We start from the raw sequence: 26,097 nt of genomic DNA on the forward strand, positions 1-26,097 counted from the left end.
ATAACATGGTAAGTGTACTGGAAAGTGCGCTTGGACAAACCAAAGTGTAGCTTAACCCAAAGCATCCGGCTTACACCTGGAAGATTTCATCATGATCTGTTCACTTTGAACCAATGCTAGCCCCAAACCTCGCTAAAAATATTACCAAACTATCTTAATCAAACCATTTACATTAAACAAAAGTATAGGTGATAGAAATTTTTACCGTGGTGTAATAGACATAGTGCCGTAAAAGAAAGGTGAAAGAACTATATAAAGCACTAAAAAGCAAAGACAAGCTCTTATACCTTCCGCATAATGTATTAACTAGAAGTAACTCTACACAGAGGATTATAGCCAAGTCCCCCAAAACCAGATGAGCTACCCAAGAACAACTGAAGAGTACACCCATCTATGTGGCAAAATAGTTGGGAGATTCATGACTAGCGGTGACAAGCCTACCAAGCCTGGTGATAGTTGGTTGTCCAACGTGGAATCTTAGTTCAACTTTAAACTTACCCACAGAATTATTTACTCTCCCTGTAAATTTAGCTGTTAGTCTAAGAGGGACAGCTCTGTAGACCCTACGAAAAGACGTTCCTACAGAGAGTAAAAAATACTACCACCATAGTTGGCCCAAAAGCAGCCACCAATTAAGAAAGCATTTAAAGCTCAACATCTAACTATCTTCAATTCTAATCACTCTACTGAACTCCTAACATCATACTGGACTAATCAATTACTTAATAGAACCAATAATGTTAATATAAACATTCTCCATTGCATAAGTTTACATCAGACTGGAATAACCCACTGACAGTTAACAACCTAATATTAATAAATGATATGATAAGCACCCTATTATTTACACTGTTAACCCAACTGAGGTATGCTCTAAGGAAAGATTGCAAAAAGTAAGAGGAACATGACAAATCTTACCCCACCTGTTTACCAAAAACATCACCTCTAGCATTACCAGTATTAGAGTCACTGCCTGCCCAGTGACATATGTTCAACGGCCGTGGTATCCTGACCGTGCAAAGGTAGCATAATCTCTTGTTCCCTAAGTAGGGACTTGTATGAATGGACACACAAGGGTTCAGCTGTCTCTTACTTTTAATCAGTGAAATTGACCTATCTGTGAAGAGGCGGATATAAACAAATGAGACTAGAAGACCCTATGGAGCTTTAATTCATTAATGCAAATAAAAACCCAAACATGCCTAGAGGCCCTGGCCTACTATCCCTGCATTAAAAATTTTGGTTGGGGTGACCTCCGAGCATAGTTCAACCTCCGAACAACCTAAACTAAGACTTCAGTAGTCTAAGCGAGTTAGTACACATTGACCAAATAATTCGATCAACGGAATAAATTACCCTACGGATAAAAGTATTGACAATAGGGTTTACAACCTCGATGTTGGATGAGGACATCCTAATGGTGTAGCTGCTATTAAGGGTTCGTTTGTTTAATAGTTAAAGTTGTATGTGATCTGAGTTCAGACCTGAGTAATCCAGGTCAGTTTCTATCTATATAACATTTATCTTAGTATGAAAGGACTAGAGAAATAGGGCCCACTTCATAAAGTGCCCTCGCTCCATATAGTCTTCCATGCAAAGAAAAATTCATATATTGTCAAAACCACTAAGATTACTAAAAAGTATTTTTCTCAATGTAGACATATGTAGCAGAAAAATAGAAAAATGTTTACAGATAACTTATATAAGCAACAAAAATCTAGAAAACTAATCTTATTTATCATATATATATTTCTATATATACATGTAAGGTAGTTTACATCATGTAAATTACCATTATTTCAAATTCACATGTACCATGTACATGTACAATACCCTGAAAGAGACTGTCATTAATGCTGGTCATGCCACAGCTGTATCATTTCAATGACCAGAAGCTTGCCTGGTCATCATGGAAGTAGTACACTTTTCATGACTTTATGTTATTTCAACTGTTGTTTTATCTCTATGTTTCTGTATGACATGTCTAGAATGGTACATATGCTCCTAGGGTATGATGTATTTTAAATCAAAACATTTATATAAAATCAATTTTAATTTAGATTTGAATAGTTTTCTGTTATCTATGACTTGTAGTTATATATGATTTTTTTCTCCCACATTACCCTTGCTATTGAGACTCTCATATTCGATCAATTGTATCAGCACCATTTAGTCCTTCCCCACTCTGGAGGTGCAGATTTTAAATATATGCTCAATTATTACATAACTAATAAAATTCATGGTATCATGTGTACCAATTTTTGCAAAAAGACATTTTGAAAGTAAGTCCATCATTCAAAAGTCATTGAAAACACATTTTAATGTCTAATTATGACAAAAAAAATTCACACTTGCATTTGTTTTGAGAAATGAATCTGTTATTGTCAGCAATTTAATATGGCGTACTGCAAGAAAGTTACTGCTTTCTGACAACATAAAAATTCATAGCTCTCATAAAGAAATGAGTCTGAAACATGGGAAATTTCCCATGCTAAGCATTTAACTTAAAACATAGTCATAAAATTAATAATTATATTCCAATGAAGACGATGGTAAACTTTTTAAGCTCAAATGTTGTTATAAAGGACTATATTGGACAAATTACCATATAGACACTAGAGAATTCTAATATAGACCTGACAAAAATGGACCTTTATTATAATATAGACTATAATTTATTACCTAATATTTTTAAGGCAAATTGCTTTTGAAGTTTCCCAGTTCAGAACATTCACATGATTCACTAGAAATGCTTAAGTACATACAGAACTTGCCTTTATCCTTAAACTGGGCCAATAATTTCCTCATCATCAAGTGTGTTTGCTTGTGGAACAATGAATGTTATAGGGAGTCCAGTTGATAACACCTGCCCATTCAAGTCTTTGCTTATGAAAGAACAGGCATTTTCTTCACTCTTCCTAGTCTCTTTACCTTTACACTCATCATACAAGTCAGTTTAGTATACTCGTTGATTTTCTTTTCATTTTTTTTCTATTCTTATTCTATTATCTGGATTCCAACAGAGAAGATCCTGAAAAATATATTTTTTTATTTTATTACACCAATTTATCTGGTTTTGAAGCACAAATATGTATTAACAGCAAACCTAGTGAAGAAGGCTTGGAGCTCTTACACATGAACACATACTTTTGATATATTTTAGTTCTGTTAAAAATGTACATAGCACCTCTCCCACCCCCACACACTGCTTATAAGTATAGTAGAGAAAATGCAGTATTTCCTCAGAAGATGATGGAGAATTTTCCAGCCTCATTCCCTTTTAGGATACTTACAGTCTGAAAAAGGCATTTCATCCCATCTTGAGCCATTGAGGACAAGTAAAAGTTGGTATCCAACATTAGACTAAGTTTCTTTGGTAATGTAAGAACTACGACAAGTCCTTCCTTCTCAATATTTTAGTTTTTGCTTTATTTTTGGTGTTATGCTAATTGGCTACAAGATATTTCTCACTATCTTAACTTTAAAAAGTGTGAGATTCTTTTTAATTTCCTAGGTTTAAAATAATACTTTGGGATATGTAGCCAAAATATTGCAGATAATATTTGGATAATATTGGTAATCAATTTTAACACACTTGAAATTAAGGAATAATTACAACTACCAAACTGAAAAAGAGCATTTGTTTTAGAAATACTTGTCAAGAAATGAAGAAGCTGGTTATTACTATGCAACAACTGAATTTCTTATTTTTAGCATATGAACATGATTAGTCTTTCAGATCTGGCATTTCATTAATTGATCTGATTTTTAGTGAACTGCCATAGTAGTCTAATATGGTTTGGCTGTTTCCGCACCTAAATCTCATATTGAATTCCCATGTGTTGTGGGAGGGACCCGGTGGGAGGTAATTGAATCATGGGGAAGGTCTTTCCCATGCTGTTCTCATAATAGCAAATAAGTCTCATAAGATCTGATGGTTTTTAAAAGGGGAGTTTCCCAGCACAAGCTCTCTTCTGTTGTCTGCCTCCATGTAAGATGTGCCTTTTACCTTCTGCCATGATTTTGAGGCCTTCCCAGCCATATGGAACTGTAAGTATAATAAACCTCTTCTTTTGTAAATTGCCCAGTCTCAGGTATGTCTTTTTCAGCAGTGTGCAAACATACTAATACAGTAAATTGGCACTAGAAGTAGTGCTTTGCTGAAAAGATATGTGAAAAATTGGAAGTGACTTTGGAACTGGGTAACAGGAAGAGGTTTTGGAGGGCTCAGAAGACAACAGGAAAATGTGGGAAAGTTTGGAACTTCCTAGATACTTGTGGAATGGCTTTGACAAAAATGCTGACAGTGATATGAACAATAAGGTCCGGGCAGAGGTGGTCTCAGATGGAGATGAAGAACTTCTTGGGAATGGGGGCAAAGGTGACATTTGTTATGTTTTAGCAAAGAGACTGGTGGCATTTTGCCCCTGCCATAGAGATTTGCAAACTTTGAACTTGACAGAGATGATTTAGAGTATCTGGCGGAAAACATTTCTAAACAGCAAAGCTTTCAACAGGTGACTTGGGTGCCATAAAGGTATTCAGTTATAAAAGGGAAACAGAGCATAAAAGTTTGGAAAATTTGCAGCCTGACAATGCAATATAAAAGAAAATTCCATTTTCTGATAAGAAATTCAAGTCAGCTGCAGAAATTTGCATGAATAATGAGGAGCCAAATGTTAATCCCCAAGACATTGGGGAAAATGTCTCCAGGGCATGTCAGAGGTCTTCATAGTAGCCCTGCCCATCACACGCCCAGAAGCTTAGTAGGAAAAGATGGTTTCATGAGCTGGGCACAGGGCCTGCCTGCTCTGTGCTGCCTAGGGACTGGTTATTCTATGTGCCAGCCACTCCAGTCATGGCTAAAAGGGGCCAAAGTACAGCTCAGACTGTTGCTTCAGAGGGTGGAAGTCCCAAGCCTTGGCAGCTTTCACGTGGTGTTTAGCCTGCAGGTGCACAGAAGTCAAATATTGAGATTTGGAACCTCCACGTAGATTTCAGAGGATGTATGGAAACGCCTGAATGGCCAGGCAGAAGTTTGCTGCAGGGGTGGGCCCTCATAGAGAACCTCTGCTAGGGCAGTACAAAAGGGAAATGTAGGGTTCGAGCCCCTACACAGAGTCCCTACTGGGACACTGCCTAGTGGAGCTGTAAGAAGAGGGCCACTATCCTCCACACCCAAGAATGGTAGATCCACCAACAGCTTGCACTGTGTGCCTGGAAAAACCACAGTTACTCAATGCCACCCCATGAAAGCTGCCAGGAGGGCAGCTTTACCCTGCAAAGCCACAGGGAAAGAACTGTCCAAGGCCACAGGAAAGCACCTCTTGCATCAGTGTGACCTGGATGTGAGACATTAAGTCCAAGGAGAGCATTTTGGAGCTTTAAGATTTGACTGCCCTGCTGGATTTTGGACTTGCATTGGGCCTGTAGTCCCTTCATTTTAGCCCATGTCTTCCATTTGGAGTGGCTATATTTACCTGATGCCTGTAACCCCATTGTATCTAGGAAAAAACTAACTTTGATTTTACAGGCTCATAGGCAGAAGGGACTTGCCTTGTCTCAGATGAGACTTCGGATTTTGGACTTTTCAGTCAATGCTGAAGTTAGTGAAGACTTTAGGGGACTGTTGGGAAGGCATGATTGGTTTTGAAATGTGAGGACGAGATTTTGGAGGGGCCAGGGACAGAATAATATTGTTTGGCTGCATCCCCATCCAGATCTCATCTTGAATTCCCATGTGTTCTGAGAGTGATCCAGTGGGAGGTAATTGAATCATAGGGGCAGGTTTTTCCCATGCCGTTCTCATGGTCGTGAATAAGTTTCATGAGGTCTGACGGTTTTAAAAAGGGAAGTTTCCCTGCACAACTCTCTTCTCTTGTCTGCCACCATGTGAGACATGCCTTTCACCTTCTGCCATGATGGTGAGGCCTTCTCAACCACATGGAACTGTAAGTCTAATAAATAAATTTTATAAATTGCCCAGTCTCAGGTATGTCTTTTATCAGCAGCATGAAAACAGACTAATACATAGTCTGCTTGATCAACATTATAACATCCACAAGCCTTTTTTTGAGTTGTAGTTAAGTCAACTACTTCTTTTTTTTTTTGAGGTGGAGTCTTGCTCTGTCACCAGGCTGGAGTGCAGTGGTGCAATCTCGGCTCACTGCAACTTCTGCCTCCTGGGTTCAAGCAATTCCCCTGACTCAGCCTCCCAAGGAGCTGGGATTACAGGCACACACCACAACACCTGTATAATTTTTTGTATTTTAGTAGAGATGGGGTTTCACCATATTGGCCAAGATGGCCTCAATCTCCTGACCTCATGGTCCACCTGCCTCAGCCTCCAAAAGTGCTGGGAATACAGGCGAGGGCCACTGTGCCCGGCCAAGTCAACCACTTCTTAACAAACAATACCGATTATAAATCAGCACTGACTTTGTGTCACTACTGTATGGAATTAGTTATTTCTGATTTTCTAGGCCGTGTTCTACCACTCCCAGGAGAAGAGTAGTTTATCTGTTGTGCAAATAGTAGCATATTTTCCCCCTTTCTCTTGCTTAGATGTAATGATATCAATACATGTCAATATAATACAAGTATTGCTTAGATATGATGACATCAATACATGTCAATACAGTACAAGTTACTGCTTACCTTGACATTCAGTGATTTGGACTCTGAAAGAATCTTTCATGGGATGTGTAAATTCCAATCCCAAGCATAATCCCTATAGAATGTTAATCCTTGTAAAATCTCATTCAGATATGAAAATTTCTGCTTGTAGTGTATGCATTTTATGTTCTGACCAGTATCAGTCCGTTCCTCAGGCCCTTGAAATAATATCTAATAAAAAATTTATCTAGCTCCTGGTAGAAAATTATTCCTAAAGTTACCTGACTTAAAATCCCACTGAAACACATGTTCCTGCATCAGCAAATAATGGAACTATATTTCGCCTGACGTATGCAAGTCTGGCATAAAACTTTCAGCAATTTGAAGCATGCATAATTAAATTAGTGCCATTTCTTGAGCACCTGATTGTACTGATGAAACTATGTTTATATGAATCACAAGTTTGAGATTCAGTACTAAAAGCAAGTAAAGAAAGCAAGAAAAAAAATTACTTCATGCTAAAGATTTTTTTAAAGTATATTATTTTGAATACTGGCCTAAACATAGGGCTATTTTAGAATGACTAGCTCAGGACATACTAACAACAAAGTATTATATTGTATTCTGATAGCTTTTAACTTCCTCCAGTCCAGGAAATTCTGCAAGGACATAATAATGTGGGATCTTCCTGAAGATGAGATTAATCCCATTTGAAGTTATTCTGCAAAAAAAATTCAAACAGGTGGAATTTGTTAGTGTTAACAGGATTTGGGTTGAGAAGGAAATTCTATCTTCTGAGGCAAAAGGCATATAGAGTTTCATTTTTCTAGGATGGAGATCTCCAGTTCAGGCTGAGCAGTGAGGATTGAAATTGCCTTTGCCACAAAGTGACAGCCAGGAGGGATGTGTGCTGTCAGAGCTGCTAAGGGCCGGCCCAGATATTGAGGCTAATTTATTGTACATCTCAAAATAACTGAAAGAGTGGAATTAGAATGCTCCTAACACAAAGTAATAATAAATTCTTGAGGTGAGGGATACTCCACTTACCATGATTGATCATCACACATTGTATACTTATATCAAAATATTACACGTACCCCATAAATATATGCATCTATTATGTATCCATAATAATTAAAAAATTAAAAAAGAACTACTTCTAGAAGTGGCTTTCTGATTATTTTCTTATGTTTTCTAAAAGTGACTTTTGCATCTGAGTTGGGGAGATGAAGAGAATACTGTAAGTGAAGAAGCTTTGGGCCATTCCTTGCAAAACAAGCCTGTAATAAATGGCATAGATGTGTCAACATTCTGAGTGCAGATGAAAAGCAGTAAAACAGTCAGTGTGACTAAAAATTAGCCATTTCAAATGTGATGTATCCCACATTGTCCTTCTTTTATTCTTATTTTTCTTCTCTTCTATTATTATCAATTTGTTATCTAGTATACACTTTTTAATTTGATTTACAAACATATATACACATATTTAGACACAATGACATATCAAGAATTTTAAAAATATGCATCTAGTAGGATTTATTATAGATGATTGTAAGTAAAATGCCAAATAAATAGAGCTTACACAGATGAGCTTATTCACCTCATAGATAAGAGATCTGAAGATAAATAGTCCAGAAAATGAGTCCCTTCTTGCTTTCGGCTATACATACCACATTTTAATTCTTATATCCCCCTTTTACTTTTTTAGGAAATTATGGTGGCTTTAATTTGAAAATGTATCCATCAGACTTTTGTTTCAACTCCAACATGTAAAGAGCTTAGAAGTCATCATACCTGTCTTTACAACAAGAAGAAGCTGAACATACAGAAAATCAAGACATTTTCATGTGTCCACCAGAGAACTAAGGTCAGAGTAAATTGTCATGATGAAATCTGGAGAGACAGGCAAGTCCAGAGAGACACAATAAAAATCTTCTCACCTGGAAAAGACAGCACTAAAGACAATAACTGGTAGGGTCTCTATACTGCTGGAAGCTGAGTGTAGAAGTGTAGAGTAAAAACTAGAATGAGAATAAGAAAATCATATTTTTTTGCAGGATACACACATTTCTGGACTTCATCTTCGGAAATCTCACCAGGTTCTCGCTGTGGAGATCTGAGAAAGACCCTCTGTTGGCTCTAGCAGGATAGAAATTACAAGTGTAATCATAATGAAATATAATATATGACATACACAGAGTCTTTTGCAAGGAAAAAGACTCAGTCCCTTCTAGACTTCCTGTCACATCAAAAGTGAAATAAACAAACACAAAACCTCATTGTAGCGTCAAGATTCCAAGCATGTACATTGAGAACTTTTCAGCCAGGAAAAGGAGGCAGAGCCTGGGCTTGCAAGCAGAGCTATATTACTGAAGAAACACTTCTTAAAGTCTCAAGGACAAGACCCAGACCTTATTAAAATATTAAGATTTAATAAAAACACATAAAATATTCCTGTTTTCCACACTTTACCACCACCCCAATAGGATTCCAGTAAAATAATAGTGGAGGTGGCTGATTAGGATAGACTCACTGATGAGATATTTAAGGAAAGGCTAAAACACCATGAGGAATTTGGCAAGGCAGGTATCTTGAGTATAAGATTTCCAGGGAGAGGGGTCATCGCTGAGGCAAGAATACCACTGACTAAACCAAGAAACATCAAGGAGACTACTATAGATTAAATAAGTAGGAAGAAAAAGAGAAGAGGAAGTCAAAGTGGTAACATGTAGTCAAATCATGTATAACCTTGTAGGATATTGTGAGGGGTTAGCTTACGTGTAGTAGCAGAAAAATTTGTTAGGAAGCTGTTTTAGTAATGGAAGGAAAGACAATAATGGATCTACCGAATATAGTACCAGTGTAGATACCATGCTGTGTCTATTAAATGCTGTGTCTATTAAACCATTCAGTAGGTTTTCACTTCTTTCCCCATGTGAACTTTTTCCCTATGACTTTCTTTTTTTTTCTCAGTAACGCAGTTCTGCCAGCCACAAAGGCATGAAAACCTAAAATCATTTTAATTGCTTTCTGTCATTTGCTATGAATGAATATATTCCACTAATTCTACCTCAGGAATGTCTCTTGAAAACGATTGTACATATTGGAAATCCATAACTTTATCATTATATTTTTAATTGTTCTTACAGATATATTCTATCTACAGCACATCTTAAATACTTAACCTAGAACAATCATTATAAAGTTTTATATAATTTACCTATTCAAAAATCTTCATTGGCTCCTTATGCAGTTGAAATTAAAGCTTTTCACGTGCTGTTGAAGTGCTTGGCTCTAATATCTACTATTTGCTCTTTATCTAAACAATGCTTCACTCCAGCACAAATTCTCACTATTTATAATATGTAAAAGATGAGTTTTTGCCTTAACAACTTTCTTATTTTGTTATCTTGGGCATGAATAACTTCCTTATGATTTACATTTACTAGTTTAAATATTTATACTAAATTATTGTAAATAGTCAGTCTCCTTTGGGATGCCTAGAAAAATGTCTTTCACTCACTTAATATTTTCTGATCTCATGAGTAAGTTATTTTACCGAAGTAATGTATTACATCATTTTAGAAAAGATAATAGTTTTAATGACTCAAATGTTTTAAGTGATTTTATCAGTAAAAGTTTGTCTCATTAGATGTTATAATCCAGATTATTACAAAGGAAAAATAATACAATAAATTAATACCAAAATTCAAATTCAAAATAAACATTTATACTGGAAAAAATGAACCAAATGCAAAATGCAAACTATATCCAACTTCTTTTCACTATAATATATGTTGTACAAATTCAAATGAGTAATTACAAACACTTGGAAAACTTAGCTAAGCATTAGTTGTGCCATTGATAACTAAACAATGAGGCTTTCTCAGCTACGAATAACAGAGACAAGATGTAAAAATAATTTTAGAAGATACCACATTTTCCCTTTCAAACACTGATGTTTTGTGAGGAGAAAAAATACATCATAACTAGGCTAAAAGAATATTATGTATTGGAGTTTTGTTTCTGAATTTACCAACATCTTTGGCCCACACTTATTGGCCAGAGTGAAATTAGAAACTTCCACATAGCTTTGGCATAGTAGTGGAAAATCAGGAGGGGAACTCTATTTTTCAGGCTTATGTAAGGAAAATTGTGAGCCTATGTAAGTCTGTAGGAAGCACTTCAAACATAGTGCAAGGCAGAGACAATGCATCATTATTAGATAGTACCTAAATAGGTGAATTAAATAATTTTTTGACACACCATGGTCTTATAATTCTATGTAGAGGCTCCCTGGGTCCCAGTCTTCCCAATAAAATACATGAAATTGTCATCAAAACACCAGGGGTTTGGTCTACATCCTGCTGTTCACTGCATAGAAAGTCAATCACTGAGACAACAAATGTTGCCAGGGAAAAAAGCTTTAATTGGGTGCTGCATTTGAGGACATGGGGGATCAGTCTTAAATTCTTCTCTCTGGTCAACTGAAATGAGAGGTTTATGTAGCAGAGAAGAAATGTAGCTGCATGCAGAAAAACAGGAATTAGCAAGAGGTAAGGAAGAGGAGTTGGTTAACAGGAAGCAGGTGATCAGTTAGGCAATTATGATGGATGAGGGGTCTAGTGTCCCATTGTACAGATGCAATGATCTGGTAAGTTTCAGTTCATTGATACTATCTGAGAAGACTGATGGTTGGTTTCCCGAGAAAGGAACTCAGATAAGAAAACTGTAACTTTCATAAGTTTTAAGACTGGGAGTGGCCAGATGTGGTGGCTCACGCCTGTAATTCCAGCACTTTGGGAGGCCAAGGCAGGTGGATAACGAGATCAGGAGATGGAGATCATCCTGGCTAACACAGTGAAACCCTGTCTCTACTAAAAATACAAAAAATTAGCTGGACATGGTGGCGGGCACCTGTAGTACCAGCTACTTAGGAGGCTGAGGCAGGAGAACGACATGAACCTGGGAGGCAGAGCTTTCAGTGAGCAGAGATAGTGCCAATGCACTCCAGCCTGGGTGACAGAGCAAGACTCCATCTCAAAAGAAAAAAAAAAAGACAGGGAGTGTCGATTTTTATGTTTATTAAAAAAACACACACACACACACATAAACATCAGTTCAGTTCTGTGGGGCAACTGGGTTGGTTTCAAAGCTACTTAGATTGCATGTGGTTTGTAGAAAGTCAGGTTGGAAAAATAATACCTCTGTGGTTGGAAATATTGAGCCTGGAAGCCCATGGCCAAAACTCCACTGTTAGGAATCAGCCACTGAAAGAGCCCAAGAACATCAGACACACCTCAACAGTCCTCAGTTCATGTAACAAACTAGTTTGCTAACAACCCAGAAAATTGAAAGTCTAGAGGTCTTGTTGGATCTGCAGAATCAATTTTCCCTCTGCACTGTAAGCTTGTAAGCTAGTCTGTAGACTAGAAAGGGAAGGAAGTGGTAGCAGATATCTGAAAGACTGAGTATTTAACTCTATAGAGAAATTCTCAGAGCTATAGTATATATCTCTATGGTGTTTGTCTGCAAAAGCTTGAAATACACAAATAAACTACTCAAATTAAGTTATTCTAACATAACTAGAATATATTTCATTAACTTTGCACTTGTACCTACTTCATTAAAAAGCAGATATCAGTTAGAGGAAAAAAAAGTACAAGTATAGCTCCACCAACTACTAACATAACTATGGTAGTTCTTTTCCTAAAGATAAAGCTAAGAAACCTGTTTCACCAGCTGTATTAGTACAAGACTAAGACATGTTTCACCATCTGTATTAGCTCGTTTTCACACTGCCAATAGAGACATACCTGAGACCGGGCAATTTATAAAAGAAAGACGTTTAATGGGATTACAGTTCCACATGGTTGGGGAGTCCTCACAATCATGGCAGAAGGTGAAAGACACATCTCATGAGGCAGTAGACAAGAGAAGAGAGAGTGTGCAGGGAAACTCCCATTTTTAAAACCATCAGATCTTGTGAGACTCATTCACTATGATGAGAACAACACCAGAAAGACCTGCCACCCTGATTCAATTACCTCCAACTGCATCCATCCCACAACATGTGGGCATTCAATATGATATTTGGATGAGCACACAGCCAAACCATATAATTCCACACTTGGCCCTTCCCAAATCTCATGTCCTCACATTTCAAAACCAATCATGCCTTCCCAACAGCCCCCAAAGTCTTAACTCATTTCAGCATTAACTCAGAAGTCTGCAGTCCAAAGTCTCATCTGAGACAAGGCAAGTCCTTTATGCCTATGAGGCTTTATACATTTTCTTATGTTCCTCTGAGCCCTCCAAACTGTTCCAGTCTCTTCCTGTTACCCAGTTCAAAAGCAAGTTAGTTACTTCCTAGATACAATGGGGATACAGGTATTGGGTAAATACAACCATTCCAAATGGGAGAAACTGGCCAAAACAAAGGGGCTAAAGGCCCCATGCAAGTCTGAAACCCAGTGGGGCAGTAAAATCTTAAAGCTCCAAAAAGCTCTCCTTTGACTCCATGTCTCACATCCATGTCACACTGATGCAAGAGGTGGGTTCCTATGGTCTTGGTCAACTCTGCCCACATGGCTTTGCAGGGTACATCTTCCCTCCCATCTGCTTTCACAGGCTCACATGAAATTGAGTGTCTGAAGCTTTTCCAGGTGCATGATCCAAGCTGTCAGCAGATATATTCTTCTGGGGTCTGGAGAATGATGGCCCTCTTCTCACAGTTCCACTAGGCAGTGCCCCAGTAGGGACTCTGTGTGGAGGCTCCAACCCCACATTTCCCTTCTGTATCACTGTATCAGAGGTTCTCCATGAGGGCCCCCCACTGCAGCAGACTTCTGCCTGGGCATCCAGTCATTCCCATACATCCTCTGAAATCCAGGAGGATGTTCCCAAGCCTCTATTCTTGACTTCTGTGCACCCACACTCCCAACACCACAAGGAAACTGTCAAGGCTTGGGGCTTCCAACCTCTGAAACAACAGCCCAAGCTGTGTCTTGGCCCCTTTTAGTCACAGCTGGAGCAGCTGGGATGCAGGACACCAAGTCCCCATACTGCAAACAACAGAGGGACCCTGGGCCTGGTCCAGAAACCACATTTTCCTTCTAGGTCTCTGGGCCTGTGATGGGAGGGACTGCTGTGAAGACCTCTGACATTTCCTGGAGACATTTTCCCCATTTTCTTGGGGATTAACATTTGGCTCCTCATTACTTATGCACATTTCTGTGGCCAGCTTTAATGTTTCCTCAGAAAATGGGATTTTCTTTTCTATTGCATTGTCAGACTGCAAATTTTCCAAGCTTTTATATTCTGCTTCTTTCATAAAACTGAATGCCTTTACCAGCACCCAAGTCACCTCTTGAATGCTTTGCTGCTTGAAATGTTTTCCACCAGATACCGTAAATCATCTCTGTCAACTTAAATTCCACAAATCTCTAGGTCAGGGGCATAATGCCTCCAGTCTTTTTGCTAAAACGTTGCAAGAGTCACCTTTGCTCCAGTTCCCAAAAAGTTCCTCATCTTCATCTGAGACCACCTCAAGCCTGGACCTTATTGTTCATATCACTATCAGCATTTTTGTCAAAGCTATTCCACAAGTCTCTAGAAAGTTCCAAACTTTCTCACATTTTCTTATCTTCATCTAAGCCCTCCAAACTGTTCCAATCTCTGCCTGTTACCCAGTTCCAAAGTCGCTTCCATATTTTTCTGGTATTTTTTCGGCAGTGCCCCACTCTACTGGTACCAGTTTCTTATGTTAGTCTGTTTTCATTTTGCTGATAATCGCCTGCCTGAGACTGGGTAATTTACAAAAGAAAGAGGTTTATTGGACTTAACAGTTCCACATGGCTGGAGATGCCTCACAATCATGGTAGAAGGCAAAAAGCATGTCTTACAAGGTGGCAGACAAGAGAAGAGAGCTTGTGCAGGGAAACTCCCCTTTTTAAAACTATCAGGTCTCGTGAGACTTATTCACTGTCAGAAGACAAGCACAGCGAAGACCTGCCTCCATGATTCAATTCATGAGTCAATTCCCACCAGGTCCCTCCCACAACACATGGGAATTCAAGATGAGATGTGGGTGGGGATACAGCCAAACCATATCACCCACCCAACTTCCTGAACCAAGCAGTTAGTACTTCATGAGTATGGTAGGTTCATTAATAATCCCCAAAGATGTCCATGTCCTAACTCCTGAAAACTGTGAATATATTATCTTAGATGGCAAAAAGGACTTTGTGTATTTTATTAAGTTAAGGATCTTGAGATTGGGAGATCATCCCTGCATTATCCCACTGCCTCTTATGTAATCACACGGTCATTAAAAAAGACAGGCAAGAAGTCAGTTGGTGATAGTGGAGAGGGTGGGAAGATGTTACACTGCAAAGAAGCCTTGAAAGTTAGAGAAAGGCAGACATTAGAAGCTGGAAAATACTATTTCTTCCCTAGAGCCGCCAGAAGAAAAGCAGCCCTAAGAACACATTTTAGACTTCTGACAACTAAAACCGTGAAGTAACGTATTTATATTGCTTAAGGTCACTATGTTTTTGGCAATTTGTTACAGCAGAAATAGGAAACATATACAATGGGTCTAGAAATTGTTTTCACTTTCTCCAATACAGAATTGAGTCATTGGCTCCCATTTTAGCCATGCAAAGGGGCACAGTAGGAAAAAGAGGACAGGAGAATATGCAAAGTATCAATTATTTCCTCAGAAGCAACAAGCAAAGCAACAGGTTTGCAGCACAACTAAACACCCCAGTTCCTGTAATAACGAGTGTTATTCTTCAACCACTATTAAGAGAAACAATGAGTAAACAAGGCTAAAACATGAAAAAGCTGGAGAAGTGCATCAGAGATAATGAGTCATTAGGATACAAAGTAAAATGCTCACAAATATTAGATAAATCTATTAATTGATAAAGAATATTTTATAATGTCATATTTCACAATAGTCATCTTTGGTCATAGATTTGATTTTTGGCTAGTCCATAAATTACTCTTATTATAAGACTTCAGAAAATATTTTTTGACATATTGCACATAGCTTTAGCTATTTCCATACCTCACAATGCCAAAATGCATTAACTTTAAAGAATAAGACTGCAGGTTATTCTAAATAGAAAACATGTTTTTTTTCTTTAAAACAATCACTTTCATTTCAGTGAAAGAAATTACACAAATTATTTGCCACTAAAAGAGACACACACAAATCTGGCATATGTCATTATGGGGAGACTATGCTATTCTAATGTGTTCAGCTATGTGATTTAAATTTTAGAAGCAGCCATGCAGAGTTTAGAATCATACTGCATGAACATCTATTCTCATTGTACATTTATTAATTAAAACTGGATTTAACTCTCTTTTTTATGAGAAGCACAGAAAGATGTTGGTGCTTTGGGAAGCATCTTTAAGTCAGTTCCTGTGTTAGTAGCATAGGATGGATGTAATTAACTTCTACTTTGGGCCTTGCGTGTATCTGTAAGAACTGTGGATTTTACCTGACACACAATCTTGTAAGGGCAAATGGCTGGGTTTATATTGCGTTAGATTCAACACTACTTATGATTGCCAGCTGGACTTATAATGAAGTGTCTGTCATTGAGTTTCCAACAGTAAGGCTTCTGCCAAATTTAAAGCAAATTAATGCAACTTGTTCACTGAAGGGAGACATTGGCATTAAAGTTTGGCAAGTGTTATTTGTCACCCACTGCAGGATATGGTTATAGCTCGATTTTTCTATTGTAATCTATGTGTACTGGAGAGAATATAACCCAGAGAATCACAAAACTAGTTTTATTTACAATAGTATTTAAATATTATGTTGGTCTAGTTGCTGAATAGTCTCACTTTCACAAGAATATACACTGAAGCTATGTGTGTCTGTTTATAATTCAAATATCCTATATTTGATTTATTCAACAAATGTATATTTGTCTCAAGGAGATTGTAATCGTATGATAAAAAAGTAAGTTACTATGGTTGAAAAATCTATAGTGCTTCAGCATGTAACCCTGATAACAATACTTGAAATGGTTTTTTAATCTCTATTTTAAGGAAGAGAAAGGAGTTTAGTAATTTTCTAGACACCTAAATAAGTGTAAAATCAAGGCCATCACTAGTTTTATCCATTAAAAGTCATAATATGCTACATGGAAGGCAGTGCATTGCAAGGGTTTATTAGAAATGAGAGCACTCTGAAGTAGAAAGAGTTAGAAATTACATACATTTGAACAAGAATGGGATTCACAAAAATGGCTACATTTTGGTCTCACCATAAAGAAAGAGGATATGATTGATGTTTCTTCATATCTGCATAGTCACCATCAACACTGACATACATCTAGTATGCATACATTCACTATATTGGGCTTTAAAAATTGCTTCTTTAGACAATATATTTTTCTAATTAATTTAACCTTCCTACCTATATATTTCACAGGGATCTTCTGGGTTTGTTGCTGTTCTTTCCGAAGTATTTCCTTCTAGAATATTTTCACAAAAGATTTCTTTTCAGTCTTGTGTGCATGAATATCTTGGATAGGCCATGATATTTACATTATATTTTGACCAATATGTACATTTTTGATGCTCAATACATGTATTAGATTGGTTAAAATTAAAATATACCTAACCACATGGTTTTAGCTATTTCCTAAATTGATGGTGAGGCCATGGGGCAACTGGAAACCTACTGCATTGCTAGTGGAAATGCAAAATGGTAAAAACACTTTAGAAAAAATTTGGAAGCTCTTAAAAAATTAAACATCCCCATGCCATATTACTCAGACATCCCATTCCTACTTACCCAAGTAAAATAAAAATATACCCAAAGATTTATACATTTAAAAATGTATATAGAAGCTTTATTGTAATAGCACTGAGCTAAAAATAATTTAAATGTTCATCAGTAAATGAATGGATAAACAAACTAGACTATACACATTTAACAGAATACTATTAAACAATACAATGATCTGGAATATTAACATGTGCAAAAACACAAATGAATTTTAAGAAAATTATGTAAATATGAAAAACTAGGCAGAAGAAAAAAGTATATAGAATTAGAGAAATGGATATAACCTCAAGAAAATAGAAATAAACAAATGTAGCAGAAATCACATCAGCAGCTCCGTGAGAATTTTACCTGTAGGACAGATGTTTACAATATGAGCCAAAAGAAAACTTTTGGGGTGATGGAAATGTCTGCTGTCTTGATCAAGGTTATGATTTCAGGTTGTATTTATTTGTTAAAATTTATCCAATTATAGACTTTAAGTACATACAGTTTATTGTATTTCAATTAAAACCCCATAAAGTTATAATTCTTTAAATCACTGAAAGGCATTGTCAATTTCTTTCAACTCTTTGAAGTATTTGTGCTATTATTATTTTATTTACAATGTTGCTATTGAAAAGTTTGCTGTTATTTTGACTCTTGTTCCTTTTTAACTGCTGGTTCAAAAATGATTTTAGAATAGTTTTCTTTGATATGATCACATTTTATTGATACATACCTACATGTATATTTCCAGCTTTTTTACCAACTTGATTTCTTTGACCTGAATTTCTGCATTTCTACCTCACTAATGTTGATGCTTTACAGTTATAAACGTTTAACTTAATTTTATTATCATTATTATTTCAAATTATCCGATTACATTATTAATCTCAACTTTTGGTTCCATAAATATGTTCAAAGTTTGGGCATGATGACCCGATGATATATGACCCTGTTGATTGATTCTATTGACTTGATTTCAAGCATAGTATCTTCTCTCCTTGTGTTACTATCAATTTTTGTTTAAATGCCTAGTACTTTATATAAAAATATTTAAAAGACGTTGAGGCCTAGAATGATATTATATTCCTCTTGAGAGAATTTATTATTGCTTCTGTCAACATCTAGGTGTAGAAACAATCATAAATCACCATAGTACAATTTCAGAGATTTATATATTTTGGCCCCGTCTGGACCCTGTGGTTCCACTTCACCCCTGGTGCTTACATTGCCTTTCGTAGTCTTTATTCCAACGTTGACTTTACCACATAAGCCATTCTTAGCTGACTATAGAATCCTTTTTTTCTTTCTTTCTCTCTCCAGAAAGTTATGAAAAGTAGTGATTTTTTGCTTGGTTTCTCGGTCACTCAGCTAATTGTTCTGAATTGGCAGACATCTCTGGGTAAAGAATGATTTCAAACATACGGCTCGCATTTCTGTTCTTTTTCTTTTAGATTTTGATTACATACGATTATCCTTTCTTCTTTTTTTTCAATCCCTCCAGGTTTCCTAGTTATTCACCTTGGAAGAGTGGATGAAAATGTCCTGGCTAACCATTACCAAAAATATAATCTCCCTGAGTGGATAACTTTTCACTGTTATTTACGTTTGACTAAATGCGTAAACTAGAATGGTATATCGAAAATAATATTTTAAAAAAAAAGCTGGAGGGTACAAAATACAGAGTTTACTTTTAAAATAGAATTAAATGTTTAGTTTTAACAAAATAAAAGGAATACTAGATCGCAAAAATAACTTCGCTTTTCTTCGTAGAATTCATATAACAATTTTATATATTTGGCAAAGGTCAATTAAATTACCCTTAGGACTCATATTCCCTTCTGCGTGAAGACACGAGTAAATTATAACATTTTTTTTCTGATACTAAGGAAAAGGTACCCCCACTACACCACTTGCCAAGTGTTGTAAGAACAATGTGTGCCCTAAGCACTTTGCGAAATTCCTTCTAGTATTTAGTTGTATCTATATACAAGTTAAACTTAAAAATTTGCTGTAAAATTTTAAAAATATTTTAACACAACTTTAAAATAATATGAGTGTAAATTGAACCTCATTTTTGAAAATATAAAAATTTATATGTACAAGATTACAACATTTTTAAACATTTAGACATTTATTGATTTTTACTTAAAATTTTTTCTTTGATATTTTGGAGTCAATAGTTTTTTCCTATAAGCCTCCAATAATTTTATTTCAATGGTTAAAAAAATAGAAATATCTTTAAAATGAATGGGAATACCTTTTCTCAATTTTAATATAATAACTACTATAGCTTTAAATTCCCTTACACGGGAAAATGACTGAAGAAAAAAAATCTGTCAGAAAATTTATATCCCACATATTATCCCACAAATGGCATACTTCAATCACTCAATGGCACATTTCAATCAAACAGTACTTTGCCATTTTAGCTGAGTCATAGAGAGTTTTTGTTAAAATATTTCAGGGCAACTTCTATTATTAGTGACGTATTGGCAGTAACTATACACCTCTTTTGAAACCCTAATTAGAACAGACATTTTTAAGAAACATTTGAACACAAAATATACTGGGTCATTGATCCCAGGAAGTCCTATCCGGATTGACTCATACCATTTGATAATGGTGATTCACAGAAGACATACCTTATGTAAGTAGGAAAAAAAAAAGGAAATCATTGATATGTAAAGTTTGAAATTAATTGTATGCTGTGTAATATATATTTAATTAAAATTGCTTTAAAAAACTAAAACAATCCAGTTATCCATCAACTATCAAATGGATACATCTTGGGTTAATAATATAAATTTTGGAGGGTTATATAATTTGGGGTTATTATAATTATTGTATTATTAATATAAATAATAATTATGACTTATTAATGATGATTATATAATAATGGTTTTGGGTTATTAATATAGATAATAAATATGTGATTTATTGTCAATTATACCAATTATTGTTTAGCAACCAAAAAAATTCTGCTGATATACACAACACTATAGATATATCTGAAAAGTATGAGGCTGAACTAATAAAGCCAGATGTAAAATACTTCATGTATGACTTCATTTCTTTTAAATTATATACAAGTTAAAACTATAGAGAAGGAAAACATCAGTGGTTGCCAAGATCCAGCAGGAAATGTGATAGCAAAGGGGTAGAAGGAAAATGTTGGTGTTGAGGGAAACATTCTACATCCTGAATTCGTGATGATGGTGCACACCTATATCATTTTCAATACTTATCCGATTGTACACTTAAAAACAGTGATATTTACTCTGCTTAAATTATGTTTTAATAAAATTTTATTTTAGAACACCATTTAAACAATAATCAGTAAGATAAATAGCCACATATTTATGTTCATAGTCAGTATCAAAGTTTAAATTTATCCCTTCCTAAGTGAGGTTAACTATCCTATTGAGTCCTCTGTGTTTTTCCTTAGGGAGGTGGACTGTTCACAGTAACATTTTTCATCTTAGAGACTCCTGGAAACTCCTAATACGGAAGCATTAGAGTCAACAATATGAACACACACTGTGTTGAAGAACATGTGCCTTTAGTTTCCATTTCCCATTTGGACAAACTTTGCTCTGTAAATTTTTATTTCATTTCTCCTTTAAGTCCATGTTGCTGATGATTAACATTTCTTGAATATCAGCCTGTAGGTTTTGAAGAATATTCAGCACTCAATTAATCTTTTGAAATCATTCTCACATATCTCTCCTAGCTCTGACCTCTTCGAAGAGGACGATTTTTACAGCAATGGAAGAAAGTGTATTAACTCAATTAACAATTGAACAAGCAGAGTCCTCTGCTCTTTGCCTCAGTACACTTAGGCAAAAGGCAATAAATTCACACTTCATCCTCTGCCTGTCAGCAAGTAAGTTATTTGTGAGAGTCCAATAACCCCCAACTAATTTCAGCGATGTAAGACATATACAGAGATTTGAATTGTGCAAATATGGTATCACTATCATGTTAACAGATAAACAAATCGAGATGTAAAGAGTCTTGTTCAGTGTCAACAGGCAAGAAAATGCTGAAATCAAACCTCGAATGAAGATCTACCTTCCAATTTACTTTTATTTTTAACATACCTTATTGCTAGATATTGACTTAATGAGAAATACAGTATATTCTTTCTAAGATGTCATGCACTAATTATTTCATTGAATAGCCCATCTACCCTCTACATGCTATTTAGAAATCCTGGGAATTAGTAAATCATGACCAAAATAAAAACTATTAAAAGGTACAATTTTATTGTTTAATGTAAGCCAAATATTAAAAAATTCATTACATATATCCAACGGTATATTTATAATAAGCAGAATATTTTTTCTTTCTTATATATGTGTATATTACTGTACATAGAATATGTTCACTTTAAGGTCTAAAAGAATCAGCAATAGCAAGAAACAGTATCCTGTAAATTATGAATCAGTTGTTTCATCCATGCTGACATAAAATATGTCCATTATTTTTTCTAAATTTAAAACAATGTCATGTTTAATTCCCAACAGATATGAAAGGATACTAAGCCATAATGTTGGGACACCAGTGTCAGCAAATTGAAAGTGGCAAACAAAGAAAAGGGAGCTTAGTTACTATTCATGAAGGTTGTACATTTTCTCTATTGACTCCAAATGATCGTTTAATTCTTTTTTCTATGATGCCTAGGCTCAAGTGCAGTACCTATTCATCATTGCTATCATAGCACACTGTACCCTTGAATTACAGGGCTTCAGAGATCCTCCTGCTTCAGTCTCTGGAGTGACTGAGACTACAAGTGTGCGCCACCTCACAGCTCCAAATGCTCTTTACAGATTGAAATTTCCACATTTCTGACATAAAAAAATGAGCTGAGCAAAGCATTTGGTATTGAAAATGCATCTGCTTTCTGACAACAGACAACTCACTGTTATTAAAATGCCACATCTTTTTTTTAATTTACAGTACTTTTTTTTTTCTTTTGACAGGTGTCAGGATGAAATGCTCATGTATAACAGCAACATAAAAATATGTGGAGTTGAATTTAAAGAGGAAGTTTTAGATGCAAAGAAAATGCAATGAACTATTTTTAAAATTTAACTTTAGCAAAATAAACAAAGGTGATTTTTACAGCTTCTTCATAATTTTTCATCCCATGGTCCTTTCCTGATAGTCCTGCTTTCAGTTAGAATTTTTTTTTCACAAGCCAATTAAATTGTATGTGACAATCTCTTTTCTATCACAATTGACCAAGCTTCTGAAAGATGGAAAAATGATAATGGAATAATTAGGAATTAGGCTATGTAAATTGAATTATTTTCTAACTTCAAGATTTATTAACAATTCTTGGCAGTGCTCGTATCTAAATAGGTCTTGGAGTGTCTGACCAAACATGTCCCCTTTTCTGAGAAATTTTCATCTCCCATGTTCACCTTATCACTCCTGAGACAGTTGACTTTCACAACCCTTACTTGTGTGAGAAACAAGCCATATGCACTTTCCTCCAATAACACCCTCCACACAAGCCACAAATAAAGGATCAAGGGTAGGTCGATTACCTAATACAACCAAACAGAGACCCTCTCACAAAAATTAGAAGTTGCCACATGAAGAAACTTTATTCACTTGTTGATTGATGGGCATTTTGGTTGGTTCCACGATTTTGCAATTGTGAATTGTAGGAGCTAAGCTATGAGGACACAAAGGCATAAAAATGATACAATGGAGTTTGGGGACTTGGGGGTAAAAGTGGGAGGGGGCGAGGGATGAAATACTACAAATATGGTGCAGTGTATACTGCTCAGGTGATGGGTGCACCAAAATCTCACAAATCAACACTAAAGAACTTACTCATGTAACCAAATACAACCTGTACCCCAATAACTTATGGAAAAATAAAATAAAATAAAATAAAATAAATTTTTAATTAGTTAGAACTAAGGTTTAAGATTATTTAGATACAGTTCAAGAGTATCTATGTTGAAGTCAAATTTTGAGGCCCTCTTTATTGGAAAGAGTATACACTAGAAAATCTAGATTTAAAAATTAGAAAAATAAATATTCTGAAGAAACAAATGAGAGACTGAAAAATGAAACATAGTTTTTCTGGTAGTTTTCAGTTTCTTTTGTTGTTAGAGCCTTCCCTGGCACTTGAGTTTCAAGAAATGTGCCAATTTCTTCGTAATGGATTCCCCTTTACTAAAGCTAGTTTATACTTGTTTTTCTTTTCGTTAAGAAATTATTTAGAAAAAAATTAAATCATTTATATTTATTTTCAAAAAACTTTTCTGGCCTTTTTATTTTTCACATATTTTAAGCTTTGAGCATTTTAAGTTTGTTCTGTTTGCTTACTGCTAAATAATTAATTCCATTTCCTACTCTTGAAAATGTCACTAGGGAACAGAATGTTTGAAAGATAAGAAGATGAAAATCTTCCCTTGCTTGAAGCTATAAAAAAAATATAACTCAAAGCTACATAACCTTCAAAAAGTTTAATCTGCTAAAGTGTTAAATTAAGAACATTCTCCAATTCCCAGCCTTATATTTTTCTTAGTATGAGGGCATGTACAAAAATATGCAATACTGTTTTGCTTTTTATTACGAAATTGTCCTTGGAAATGTTATTTTAACACAATATTTAAAAAATTCAAATCTCAGAGAGTAATATGTCCTGTAAACAGAAAAATTTAAATGTTACATGTTGTAATCATACTAATGTGGCTTTCTTAATAATGTTACACTGCTAATAAATGTTTAATCCACATCTATTGACTTCTAAAAATAATGGATGCTTACAAAATATATTTGTTGAAGTAGTGAAATTAGATAATTTCTTCTCTTCCTGCACACTCGAAGATAAAATAAAACATATAACTCTTTTGGCTTAGTCTAAACTCAAGTAATAAGTTTTAAAAGCTTTCTTTTGTTTATATGAATATTTCATAATTCTTATAATTTTAACGTTATTAGTTCTTTTATTTTACTTTGAAAAAATGTATTTAGGAATTTTGTAAATTTACTAAAAGTAATTTGCTTGCAAAGAGAGCAAATTTTTTTCACAGAAAAAAATGTGCAAACTCTGACATTTCATTGTATTTAAACTTTGCATATAAATAAAGCAACCTTTTATTTGTAGGTAAAGTGTCTAAATAATCTTTCCAGATATTTGAGTTCTTGATTTCAATATATTTACTTATTGAGTAAAACTTGTTTCTTATTTCTATTTTAAAGATACAGATGCAAAAGAAATTGAGAAATAAGCCTTTAAAGAAAATCTACCATGTGTTAAGCAGAATGCTGTATAGTTTATTATACAATTTTTAAATTAGTTTTTCTTTTCTTTTCTTCCCCCACTCACTCTCACCCAGATAGCGGCTCACTGTGTCTCCCAGGCTGTAGTGCAGTGGTGCAGTCGCCCTCACTGCAGCCTCAACCTCTTGGGCTCAAGAAATCCTTCTATGTCAGCCTCCCAAGTAGCTGAGACTAGGCGCCCGCAACCACACCTGGCTAAATTTTGTAGAGGTGGGGGTTTCACTGTACTTCCCAGGCTGGTCTTGAACTCCTGGGTTCAGGCAATCTGCCCATCTGAGCTTCCTAAACTGCTGGGATTACAGGCTAAAGTCACCACCCCTGGGCCTAATATTATTTATTTATTTATTTGTAGAGACAGGGTTTCACCATGTTGCCCAGGCTGGTAAATCTCTTTTAATCATGCAAATAATTGTAACAGGAATTTTTAAAGATGAATTCCCTAAAATGAAGTATCTTTTCCAGGCACACAACCAGTATGTCCTGACTAGATTTTTAATTGAGATTTCATTTTATTACATATACTTGCGTTAGGCTTTTTCTCATGAACTCATTAAAAAGTTCTCTTTCATTTTCAATAATAATTGGGTTTTCTAGCTCCTAAACCTGTCAATTATTTGAGCTTAATAATATTTGTGTCAATCATAATCATAAAATATTTGGTAAAAATATTAGACTCTTCAGGAAAACCTTCTGAGGAACCTATCTATTCTTGACATTGCACCCTAGCCATGAACTAACCTGGGGTGAGCTATCAATAAGTTAGCTATGTTCAAACCCCAAAATGACACCCATTTTCTTCTTCTCTGTTCTCTTGTTATTGTGTTGCTTCCAGATTGTCCCTTTTTGCCATTCAATTGTTTCACTTTTTAATTTTTCCCACGTGACTTTCTTAACGATCATTTAATTCTCATTTTTTTCTCACACATTTATTTTTCAAAAATATGGTAGCTTCCAACTTTATCTAGTGATTGTACAGCATTATGAAAATAGTTCTATCCTCACTTGTTTCCGTGAGGTTTGTAGAATTTTCCTGGAGCTGGGTCAGTCAATTTGGTAATACGTAATAAGCCTTGCTTCATTCCAAGTCAATCACATATTTAACCCCCTAAATTTTACCGTCACTTCCGCAGTCTCATTTGTCAAATGTGTTTTTGTTTATTTATTCAATTTGTTTATTCAACTAAAATTAAAGTAGATGACGGATATAAAATGTCCTTCAGAACTCCATCTAAATCATAACTCTAGTCTTTGCCTTGATTCATGTTTATGCACATATTTGCTGGCCCCTTTATATTGTATATATAACTATATATAATTCTTTCCAACCTTGGGAAGTTTAATATTGTGACATAAAATTATATGACAAATGTCACTTTAAT

This window comes from Gorilla gorilla, chromosome 3 (genome assembly GCF_029281585.2).
Source record: "Gorilla gorilla gorilla isolate KB3781 chromosome 3, NHGRI_mGorGor1-v2.1_pri, whole genome shotgun sequence".
In the NCBI taxonomy this organism is placed as follows: domain Eukaryota; kingdom Metazoa; phylum Chordata; class Mammalia; order Primates; family Hominidae; genus Gorilla; species Gorilla gorilla.